The sequence below is a fragment of the Pipra filicauda genome, unplaced genomic scaffold, assembly GCF_003945595.2.
Source record: "Pipra filicauda isolate LSUMZ 115617 unplaced genomic scaffold, ASM394559v2 scaffold148_size1903560_pilon, whole genome shotgun sequence".
Classification (NCBI taxonomy): Eukaryota; Metazoa; Chordata; class Aves; order Passeriformes; family Pipridae; genus Pipra; species Pipra filicauda.
Window position 1 is genome coordinate 1,005,874 of NW_024103973.1, and position 12,680 is coordinate 1,018,553.

The 12,680-nt window shown below is 41.5% G+C and overlaps 1 protein-coding gene across 1 annotated transcript in view; it reads left to right on the forward strand.

Annotated features, from left to right (window-relative positions):
• Positions 1-12,680, forward strand: part of PTPRG (protein tyrosine phosphatase receptor type G) — a 399,599-nt gene that overhangs the window by 272,971 nt on the left and 113,948 nt on the right. The window lies entirely within an intron of this gene.

Below are 12,680 nucleotides of genomic sequence, written 5' to 3' on the forward strand. Positions count from 1 at the left end.
CATTTTATCCTATGCTGAAAATCAGAATATGTGTTAAATAAAGATTGCTTAAATCTGTTCAGCACCTCTGAACAGTGAGTTTTGATGGAGCAGGATTTTTCCTATGAGCTTATGGTGTTTGCAACTATTTCACAGTTCTGAGAAGCCAAGGAAAAGCTGCCTGGCTGACACCATCAGAACAAGTGTTTAGCTGCTGATTGTAACAGTACCATTTCTGTGCATCAAAAATGCATTGTAATGTGGTCATTATCAAGAGCAAAGAGACTTTCTGAAAGAGGGTATTGGTTTTGCAACATCTCTACTGTATCAAATGAAGCCTAACTGGAGGATTTTGCAAACTCATCTTTATAAGTAAAGTAAAATGATATGCCACATTAGAAAGTAGCTCAGTTATTAGAAAGCTCAGTCTTGCTCCTGATAAAATGGATTTTTTCACCATAAAATTCATCTTTACTTGCTGCAAGAATATTGCTAAAAGAGATTAACTTTGGATCTCAGCATATTTTATAGTGTGTCTCATGTTATTTTAAGGTTGTAAATATATTAGCTGATCTATAAGCTTCACTTAAGTTACTGCTTTCTGGGTTTTTGAAGAAATAGGATCATGTTATGCAGGAATCAGGATGATTGAATTAAATCACCCCTTTTGATAGTTATTTTCCCTTGGGATCATGCTTACCAGAACAATATTTAAAAACAGCTATATGGGTAAGCGTTGATTAGAAAGCAAAGCTCCATAACCCTAACAGCTAAGCTAGCAATTTTTTTTATGCATTTTATCCATGGTTTGTATGGCATTATCCACATGCCTGTGTATTAGAAGCAGTCAACATAAAATTATTTTCTTACTCCTTCCTCCCCCCTGCCTACCTTGCCACCTGGCAAACCTTTTTTATCATATCTAGATCCTATAAAAATATCTAACATAATTTGAAATGCTCTTGTGTGAAACATGATTAGACTGCATCAATCACTTTTCAAAGATTTTTTTTTTCCCTGCATTTTGTATTCTAAACTGCCAAAATCACACTTTTTTATATCCTGCTGCATTTCATGGAAGTCATGAGCAGACAGATAGTTCCCCATCTTGGGTGAACCAGTCTTATTAAGTACTCTCCCAAAGTGCATACTGGTCAAATTAAGCTTTAGGTTAACACTTTGAAATGCTCTCCTCTTGCCAACTCATTACCAGTTATATGGCTAAGCAAACTGTTGCCTTCTGCTATTCCAGATATCTACAGAGATTTATTACATTTCAGCTAATAAGCTTACCTTCCCTAATAGCATGCACCCCACCCCACCTTATGGCTTGACTTGTCTCTGCTCATAACTTGGGCAAAGAATTAAAGGCCAAAAGTAAAGCTGGCTTTTGAACCTGTCTGGGTAGAGCTGTTTGGGAGTCACTGTGTTGTGGATGGGAACATCCATCATTGTGGAGTCTGAACTCACCCATTACCTAGACCAGCTCTGCACTACCCCTCAAGTTGATACCAATACCTCTCTGTGGACAGATAGTGGTGGTAGATGAGGGTGATGCCTGGGCAGGTGGCACTACCTTGGTGTGCTGCAGAGCCATCTGGGCACTAGAGAAGCTTTGGTCTGTGCATGCAGTACAGCTGGCTGCTACCACACCTGTCTAATGGAGTTGTTGAAAGATTGTATAAATTGGTGCTGAGCTGTGGAGATTATCTCTGTCAGCTGTTCTTGTGTCAGAAGCAATTTTTTTTAATGCTGCATTTGTGTCCTGAGTGCCCAGCTTATGCCTTCCCTTTGAGGAAGTGCCCTCTTTCTTCCTTCGTTACTGCTTGCATTGCATCTGAGCCATATAATTATTGTCTTGCCCCTAAAGGGAGGAGATTTTTTTTATTCTTTCCTTGGGCAGTGATACTTACTGCCCTTAGCTCTGGAAAAGCTCTTATCCTCAAAGCAGCCAGCAGTGCTCCTCATATGCATGTAACACTGGGCTGGAATTCAGGCTGTGTTGGGTCTCAGGCATTTCGGGAGGGATTGCCTGTGCAGCCTGGCAGTGAACATGTCCCTCTGTGCCAGCCCTCTGTGAATTGCCCTCACAGAGCACTGGCTTTTTAGCTCACTCCATACCAGCTCAGGCTGTTGGCAGGGAAAAACCAAGTGTGGGTTGTGGTGTCAGTCACAGGTGGTGATATGAAGGTGGTGATATCAAAAGACCATGCAGCCTGCCAGGTCTTAAGAAGAGAGGTACAAAATTTTTCTAGAGGTGGGTACCAAAACTGGGGTCATGGCAAAACACGTGCCAGGAGCCTGGATGGTCCAGCTGACTGCAACAGAATTTGTGATCAGATCATAACCAGTGTGCATGATCTCTGGACACCCAGGAGTTAAAGTGCTGGGGTGGGAGAAGGAAGAAAAAAGAATAAGGAAACACCTCAAATTAATAGCCAGGTTCTCTGGTGAGCAGATTCAGAGAGGAGGAGAGGGGAGATGGAAGACTCTTCCTGAGAGTATTCCTGTGTACACCCACCTGCAGGAAGCATCTTCACTGTTCTGGGTCAGGCTAGACTTGTTCAAAGAGCACCTTTTGTTCTAACCGTGTTTTAAGTTTTGTTTTAAATCTTGTTCAGTTGTATTTTATTCTTTCTCTCATACCTTTCCCTGAGATTTTGAGATTCCGTCAATTTTGAAGTTAGATCCTGTGTAGGAGGAGGGCTTCCTGACCAGAGACAGAGCTTGAAAACCCCCTCCATAGATGGGTCGTGCTCCGCAGGAGCACCGGAAAGCTGTAAGAAGCCCGTGGAGCGGAGGCATGAAGGCTAGAGCGTCCTGAGGAGTTCTGTGGCTTTAAGACTGTCACCTACTCGCAGTGATTGAATAGCGTTCACTTTGCCACTGCTGAAATGTAGAACATCTCGAAACAAGCATACATGTCATGTTAGTTTTTGTGTTTCTTTGTATTTCGAGAGGAAGAAACTGCTGCCACAAACTGAATGTTTCCCGGGCTTTTATTGCACTTGTGTTCTAAGTGCTGTTTTTCTGCAAAAATTTCCACATTTCCTTTAAACTATATAGCTATGATAGTTGTTGAAGTGTTTTTGTAAGGAACTGAGTGAGTTGTTGGGTCATGCTAACCCAGTGAAAAATAAACATCTTGATGTGATCCTCACTGTTGTGTGTAGTGTTACACCAGGTGAAATAGGTGGGGGTGAGCTGTACTTTTGTTGCTCCAGGAACTTGAACAGTTTAGAAGCAACTGAGAAAAAAATTGTAGGCCACATCCTGCCACTCTTAATTCAGTGGCTTAAAGGAGATTAAGATGGACTGCCTGTCCATCTTACCTGTTTCTTGGAGCTCTACTGCTGCAACTGCCCCACTGCTGGTACCCACCCTGGCTCAAAGATGGGGCTCTTGGTGCACCCACACTGGAAGCCCACTGGCTCTGGAATCCTTGGCAATCCTGCAACTGCTATCCTTGGCACCCTCTCTGCTGGCATCCAGGTTTCCCCTGGACAAACCCACTCACCATCCTGGGTAGCCAGAGCTACTTCTTTCTCCTGTCTCCATGAAGACCATCCAGGGGGTGGAAGGGCACAGGGGCTTCCTTGGGAAAGCAGGAGGTGTGGAGAGGATGAGGTTGGAGAGTTGTGCAAGGGTGCTCAAGGGGGTAAGTGGAACAGTTCGGGAAGGAAGGATGCTGTAATGTTGGAGGAGACAGAAACAGCTCACTGGGTGGGAAGAGAATGAGGAGGATGTGGCAGGTGGGTGATGAAAGAGGGAGGCAACTCAGACATGAGAGCGGAGGCAGAAGTGAGGAGAGTCTGAGATTAGTTGGTGCTTTCTGCCTTAGGTACCGTGAGCACTGAATTGTGCGAGTTCATAGCATTTTGCAAAGCTGCACACATCTGCAAGAAATTAAATGACACTGAACATTTACAAAAGATAAGTAAAAATGGAAGAACTTGCTTGAAAGAAAATCACAAATGCAAAAATGTATCATAGTTGTCCTTTTGTGCTGGAAAGCTGTTAATGAACAACACTGGTTTAATGTTGTGTTTCTGTACCACAAAGATGCCTGGAAGCCCGAGAGCCCTCCCAGCCCATGACTGCTGCATTAGACATGGGGAATTTAGTGTTGCAAAAATTCCTGCTGCAGTTTTGGGAGATCAGCTCACACCAACCTCCTTAAAAATGAAGTAAAAGAAATGGCAAACAAACTGTGTTAGAATTTGATTTTTCGAAGCATGAGATAAAAAAATCTGCCCTACAACAATTTGTTTTTCCTGGATTTCTAATTTAATTGTGAACTGAGGTGTGGTTGTCATTAGGGAAGTGACTGTGTAACTTAATTGACATTTCTGCATCCTTTGTGTTTGTGACTCATAGATGCCGACTTGAGTCATCTGCACTGCTGGGCTGGAGGGAGCCCAGGGCAGTGCTGGGAGAGAAAAAAATGAGGACTTTTCATGTAGAATGAATGAAAGATGTTGGGAAGCTGAGACGATTCCTTTTCTTCATTTTAAGGGAATGATTGATGTGACCTCTCTCACCAAAATCCTTTGTGTTGGCTGGAAGAGAGGGAAAGGCTGGAAAGCTCTGCTGCATCCCAGGCAAGCTTACCTGGCACGTTTAAATTAAACCCCTGCAAAATGCTGGAGTTCCAGATGTCCATCTGAGCTGTTCCCTTCCACCCTTTGCATTTTGCCCAGCACATTTGCTTGTTTAGCCACCAGATTTCACTGTTTAAAAAAAAAAAAAAGAGGAGAAAAAAAAAGAATAGCTGAAGATATTTTTTTCTCAGTTGCACACTTCTGTACCAAATTCAAGCCAGGAGCAGATGAAAATGAGAGCTAACTTCCATTTGTGGTTTCACAGTTTTGAGTTTAGCCTCTCCAAATGTGTGAAGGTGTACATCAAGGAGTGGGTGTTGTAGGATGATCTGGCTGTAGTGCTCATTATATTTTTTTTCATTTCCTCCCAACTTAGGTCAAAATGGTTATTTTTACCTAAAAAATCCAGTAAAGTGAGCAAATCTTGAAAAGTCTAAGAGAGACCCAACTTCTTTCCTCTCTCCACACACCCCCTTTTTTTTTTTTTTTTTACTCAGATGGTGAGAACAGTTTATAACTGATGGCAGTTTTTATAAAATAGCCTCCATCCTGATAAAATGTTACCCCCTGATGTGTCATTTTTCCAGCTGAACTGCTGGTAGGATTGAAAGATCTTGCACACTGCTGCTTAAATAAGTAGACTACATGCTCTGTGAAGAAATCATATTATTTTCTCAAAGGAGAACAAGTAGGCTCAGTGCACTGAAATTGCTTTAAATAAACTTGCAGCTCCTCTAGCCCTTTTTTGCGCAGCTGCAGATGATAAAGTCTATCAATCAAGCTTTCCCAGCTTTGAGAAGCTGCCACTGAAGCTGCCTCTCCTCTGTGTTGCAATTACATTTTTGTCTTTTACAGAGCTTTGTATCTGAGATATTCTATTGCTCCTAATCAGATTGTGCTTTTGGGCTGCACATATCTTTTGTTTTTCCTTAGATATATGCGTATTAAGATCTTTCAATAATTTGTTAATTGAATCTGCTATTCACTTGCAGTAAATTAGCTGCACTCGTGCAAGAATGCTTTGGGGAAATTAATTCTTAACTTACCAATGGAGAGAGTCAAAGTTTGGGCAAACAAGTGCCTTACAAAAAGAAAGGAAAATACATTGCTGGCTGTTTCTTACCATCCTGCTGGTTGCAAATCTTGTGATGGTGAATGGAGGTGATGCTGTGGAGGGGAAGCTGCAGAGTCTTCCTCAGCCCGCTGATCTGATCAGTCGCTGCCAGCAGGTGTACAATGCACGATCAATGTTTCTGTCTGCTAACAAAGAAACTCAGTGTGCACGGACACAGAGTACTCTGAGCTGAGTTATTAAGCAGACTTAACTCTACCCCTGAGTTTCTCAGTCTTGGTTTTTTTGAGACAGTGTCCTGTATCAGCACATTGCAGCCAGTGCAGGTTCTGTTGTCTGTTCTTCTGTGGTGCCAGTGCCGTCCCTTTGCTCTTCTTGTGACACGGATATTTCAGCCAACCTTTGGTGTAAAAGAGGGTATTTATGCTGCTTGTGTTTTCAAGCATCTCTACTGGACATAGTGAAAGGAGAATATGCTGATCAATAACCTAGTTTGTCCCATGCTTGCCCCGGGATGTCTGTAACTAACTCAGGTCCAGAAGCTGTGACGGAGGGGGTGAGTTAAAGGCTGAGAGGAGCGGTTGCAAGTGGCGGCATTGCACTCAACCAAAGATGAGGTACAGCCAGAACACCTGACCCCAAAGTCAGTTCAATAGCTTTTAAAACCATTTTGGACTTTAAAACAGTAAAGGAAAAAGTGCAGCTTCCTCTTTGGCACTGTTACTTAATATCTCAGTGTAGATACCCTCCAAAGCTGTAGTGAAATATGAAGTTAATACATCACTAGCAAGCTTTCAGTCAGAATGATGTATTATTCAAAGTGGAATTAGCTAGAAGGATCAATGCACACCCATTACTCTATTTAAAATAATCATTGGAAGACTCATTAACTTCCCCCCCCCAAACAACATAGTGAATGAGACATTTAGGAACACCCCCTCCTCCAGCGTATGCACCTCTGTGACTTCGGTATATTTTCATTCATAGCAGGATTATTAACACCTGAAGGCCAAAACCCAGATTTAACTCAACAGAGTTTGCCTTCAAATCACTGAACCTGAAACCAGTTGCCGTAGGCAAAGGCAAAATAAGCTCTAATGCACATTTTCAAAAAACCAAAGGTCATGGTAGTATCTGTGTGAAATAGTGCGTGTGCCAGCATAAGGTTCAGTGTCACATTTTGCCTGGGTACCTGTTATTCTCTCTGATTTTACACACGAGCAGCAACTTGAAGTATTAAGGGGGCTGTTTCCATTTCTTGTTTTCCCTTACAAATATATTCTGCCAGATACTTACTTTGGGCAGTCCATTCATTACACAGCAAATGCCTTCTGCCTCCCAGCTCACCTCTGTCAGGCTGCAGGCTCTTGGCCAGATTTGTCCTTTTGCATCGACTCAAACGAGAGATGTGCAATTATAGCTTATATGGGGGAGATGGAAGAAAATATCATCTGTGGAGGAGCAGGAATATATCATTCTTGGATCATTTAGTGCTTGTGAAGGTGAAAAACTTAGAGCACCAAATCTAGCTTATGATTATGTCAGGAGCTTTGTAGGCATTTTCTTGGCTCCACAGATATCTCAGTGTGCTGTAGTGTCGACCAGTATCCCTTCTCACCCGTCAGTTCTCCTGAAAAGGTCCAGATAAGTATTTCCTACTTTATTTCAAAGCAAAGCACATGTAAACTTTTCATATCTGTTCATCCACATTCCAGATCCGGCTGAAATATTTCACTTCCTTTTATTCAGTAATGTTTAAGAAATGAGATATTTATCCACAAGCAGATTTTTACAATGTGGACTTCAAAAGGGAGAGAAGTGAGAGGTGAGACAATGGGCATAGTGCAGAGTAGAAGGGTGGGAACCACAAAGCCAGGATGTGTGTCCTTTCCCAGTGCTGCAGCCCAATGTGGGATAAAGGATTGTTGTTCAGAGGGGTTAGGAGCAGGGATAGCTAGCCCTGAAATTATTTGGCCCCAAAGACATGAATTTGGAGAGTTTCACAAGCACTATCCCTAGTACTTTCCCTTTACTGAGAAAAAAAATGTTTCTTTTTATGGTAATTATCTTGGATTCTTTGAAATCCTGTTGCTGTGATATTAAAATATATATTGTACGACACAAGGTTCACATTAATGGGATTCTTCTAATTTCTGTTCTAAGCCAGTGAAAATCAGGTCCTTTCCTGTAGAGATTGAGGACTGGCATCTGTCCAGCACCACTAAGCTGATAAAATAATAAATTGTTTAACCATGTTGATTGTCCTGAAACACTACAGGACAATTTAATCTATGCAACATAGTTAATTTATAATAGTTTTCTTTTTATCCTTAGTTGTTTGTACGGAGTGTTTGGAGACCTGGGTATTTGGCTGGTGAGTCGTGTGTCTTTACCACAAGCTGTATGGGAGCTGAAGGTGCACGGTTGGGGGAATATTACCCCTGACTTTCACCATTGTAATTGAAAGTAGAGTTTGACACATTGGCATCTCTCTGTGTCAGCCACTGTCACTGGCTTCAGCTGCCACGGTTAAGTATGTAGTCATTCATCCTTGGCAGACACCGTCCTTTACAGCACGAGAGGATGGTCTCTGGATGTTAATGCCGCAGCACTCTGGGAGCAGCTGGCTATCTCGAATTCAAGGCATGCAGATTGTCTTGGCCATTTTACTTAGCAGATGGGTAAGGCTTGATAGATTGAAGATTTAGTTTCCAAGTCAAGGGCCAAATGTTGCAGTGGGAGAGAAAAGTAAATTATATCACTATTCGGAGGGGAAAGGCTCAGGTACTGTATCACAAAATTGTTGCCATTCATTTTCCTCTGCCTTGAACAAAATGCATGTCATTTCACCTTTCAATATAGCCGACTATGGCATTCTCCTTCACTTTGAGATGCTTTGCAATACTGTCTGTGAGCCCATTTAATGAGCTTGAAAGCAGTTGCTGCAAATTTATGACAGTTTAATGTCTAAATGCCAGATTTTTTTTAAGGTGGAAATGAAAGAGAAATTTGTATTTCGTATCAACACACATACGTGGGTTTTCTTCAGTTCTTTTTTCCCCACACCCTTTTTTTCCACCCAACATATCTATTTAAACGTATTTTTAAAAGGGAAGTGTATTCCTTACTCCTGAGCTGTTCAAGCAGTTAATATTCATCTACTTCTCACAAGGTGGCTGGTACCAGTGATCATTAGAGAGCTTTGTGGTGTTTTCCTGAGCCCTTCTTGTGTTGGCTGGTGGAAGGATAACCTGGTTTTCAGGGATGCTGCCTGGAACAATGGGGAAGGGGAGGGGAGTCTGACCCTTTGGGCAGAGGGTCTTGTAAGTAAAGTCTGGTGTTGCTGGGTGGCCTCTCCAACTGCTTCAGTGTGTATTTGGGGGTTCCCCTGTTTTTATTTGTTACTGTTTCTGAAATAAGCATTGCAAGCTCGGTATTTTTGCCAGAGACCTTTTTTTATTGCTTTATAGAACTGTTTCCAGCAGAAAGACAGGTCATGGATTAGTTACATGACTTTAGCATGTGGCTTAAATTATATAGCATATGATACAAATTTTAACACTTTACAACTCTGCTGAGTTTTGAGAAATCAGGGTCTTCAGGAGGTTCTGAGTTTGTCCTATAAAATAATCAGATGAACAGAGAGCTTTAGCTATTTAATATACAATGAGTGATAGAGAATGAAAACTGGTTGGGACGTTTTAACTCTTTAGGACACACTGAGCTTAGTACTGCTGTAACACAGGGGCTTTCCATAGAGTACTACCTTACCCAGTACAGTCTGTTTTCACATGCTGTGGCTTGATGCCCATACTGGCATGGACAGCCTGGCTGAGGTGCCGTGTGTCCTCCTTGCACTCCTTCTCTGCTTTTTCACTGGAACTGTCCTCTTTGGAGCATTAATAACGTTATCCTGAGAAGGTGCTGAGCTCCCTGGTCTGCCCTCGGGGCTAGAGCTGTAAAAACAGCACTTTCAAGCGAGGGGACAACAGGTTGTGCTGCTAAGATGTGTTAACACTGTTGTCAATAGAATTCATGACTTGATCAACCTTGTTCACTGAGGAAGGAATCGTTTCTCAGTCCCTGGATCAGATGTGGGAGCTGTAAGTCAGTCTAACCTGTAGAGTAATGATTTCCACCATGACTTCATGTGAAAAACATTTCTAGTTTATGACTGCAGAATGGAGTCACTTGTGCCTTGCCTTTTCCTGTATTGCAAATGTTCATTTTGTTCGTTGCATTAACACCAAGCCATTTGTTCTGTTCACAATGGCGTGTGCACCAGGTATCGAAGTCACCAAAGGGTGCAATAAACAAAGAGATTTTGCTTCTTCATGTCATGTTCATGCCATATTTACCCTATGGTGAGAGCTCTGTTAGCACAGGAAACTGCTTAATGCTATCTCTGTGTTTGTTTTTCCATTGTGCTTAGTGTGGTAGTTACCTGTTTATTTCTGCTGAGGAGGATTAACAGGCATTTTTCAATTGTGAATGATGCACACAAGCGTTATTTAATCTGTTTTCTTCAGACCTATAGAGTGTTAGTCAGTCTTGAGCAAAAGCATCTTGTTCAGGAAACAACGTTTGTAGTAGTGGTACTGTGGGTATTCTAGGGCAGTTTCAGGATGCTTTTCCATCTGTCTGTTAATACTCACCATGCAGCAAGCTCGTGGCCAGCAGCATCACAGGTTTGTGTTTGTGCCTGAAATTCCTGTGCTTGAGAAGTTGCCATTCGTGGTGTTTCTTCTGTGCTAGGGTCTTGAAGGAGGAGGGGGAAACGCATGACTCTTCTCTCACAGGAAAAGAAAAACTTTGCCCAGCTTTGGCAGGTGTTTTTTGGGTGAAGCTAAAGTGCCAAGACCCAGTTGCAGTTGTATGATCTTTCTCTTACTCTGTAACCAAGGCATCAGCAGAAACATTGCATGTAAAATCAATATGAAGAATTCATTGCTGTTTTACTTCGGGATATATTCATAAGATAATAAAAATACACTGCTGTAACACATATTATATAACAAAGAAAGATAAAAGCAGTTTGCAGAAGGATATAAGCTCAAGCTTCATGACATGGAATCATAAAGCAGGTCAGAAGGACACTTCTTATTCTGGAGATTTTTGTCCTTTTTTTCCTTCAGCTATTTTTTACCCTTCCTTTCTTTTGAGTATCAGCTGTTGTCAGAGACAGGATTCTTGTATGGGTGAATCTGTGATCTCTACCAGCATGGTAGCTGCAGGCCAGTTAAACCAGAGTCATACAGCAACGGGGATAGAACTTGACATTTTGGGTTTCAGAAACCTCCTTTTCTCTGTGAACGCAGCCAGAAAAAGGATACAGAGGCGTGCAAAAAAAAGAGAGAGGAAATTCAAGGTGGGTTTTTTGGTTTGGTTTTTTTTTTAAGAATTTGAAGAAGAAAAAGATATAAGAAAACTTTTGTTCTGAAATCTGAACCCTTCCACAAAATGAGAAAACTTTTAGGTGCTTTTCTAATAGTCTTGCTAAGATCCTGAAACAGTTGTAGTGAAGTGTGAGGGAACCATGTGAGAGTATAAGGAAAAAGAGGGAAAGCATCCGAAAGGAAAATAAAGCTATATCCCATACAGGTCTGAACTAACATCTCTGCAAATGATACTTGTTTGAATGTGATTTTTAAGGAAACATGAGATTCCACTCCTTATACCCTTGGAGAAAACATGATTACAGATGCATGGAGCGTTTGCTCTCCAGCCCCCAAAGAAATAACGTGCCTGTTGATTTCATGCTATTGAAGAACACAGCATATTTGCAGAATGTGCTATCAAAAAGACTGTGTGCATCTATACAGTCGTATCACCTCAGCAGATTAAAGGGGCGCTGCCAGGACTGAGGTTAAGGATTGATCTGCTTTGACACAAAGTCCCAGAAGGAAGAGTTCTAACCTTTAGGATTCTTTCTGTCTATTTGCTTTCTTCAAACTGATTGCAGCTGTCACCAGAAATAAAACCAATGTAAACAAAATAAAACTCTTTACTGCTTATGGTTAGGCAGCAATAAATAAAACATTGTTTAAGTCCAGTGCAAGGTTTTCTTATGTTCCTGTACTTAATTGCTGGTAGCATTTTAATGATTTTTTTTTAATTGGATTTTTTTTTTTTGGTGAAACCTGGATGAATGGAGAAGATGCAGGAATGTGTCACATAACAGGCTCTCTATTTTTAGTGTTTGTTGTTGACTTGTCAGATGGCAGACAGAACTTACAAAGTGAGTCTTCGGGTCCACTGTGATTATTATTTATACAGGATCCAAAGTGCACAGAGCACCCCTTTGGGCATATAAAAGTTCATGCTTCAAGGAGCTTACAGCCTTCAGGGCTAATAGTATTATGTCCAGTGACATCTAAGCTGTATATATTTCAAAGCTGCTTTTTCTCCTTTCATAATTTTATTGCGTTTCTTACCCTAGCTAATCATTGCAGGTTCTGGAGTATTGTGATGGGAAAAGGATTTTCAATTTCCATTTGCAACACCAAACCATTTTGTCTTTAGAGAAGTGCACAAAAATGCGTCCGGAACACAGCACAGTAGTTCAAAGGCCAAATAAAAAGAAAAAAGAAAGGTGGTTTGTTGTGGTTTATCTCAATGAAGTTGGCTAAGAAGATAATGAGGTTTCTAAGATTCCTAATGAGTCATGGGGAGGAAGGACGAGAAGGGATGTGATTGTGAAACTTGGGCAGTTGATTCCAGTTTTCTTGTCTGGCCATTAAATTTGTGATATTTTTATTATAACACATTTTTTGGATGTGCTGTTGTCAATTATGTCCTCTTCCTAAGAGTAAGCTCCAAGCTGGTTCTGTGCTTCATGCAACAGTGTGTTCCCTGTTGGGCACAAGATTCCTTCTCAGGGTTTTCTTCTTTTGTCTCTACTCCTTTCTGAATATATTGATACACAGCCATAATGTGATTAAACTCTGCTATTCCTCATGACATTGAGGTCATCAGCAGGCAGTAAAGTACAGAGGAGCTCTTTTGCGTTTGATGTGTTGCCCATTGGG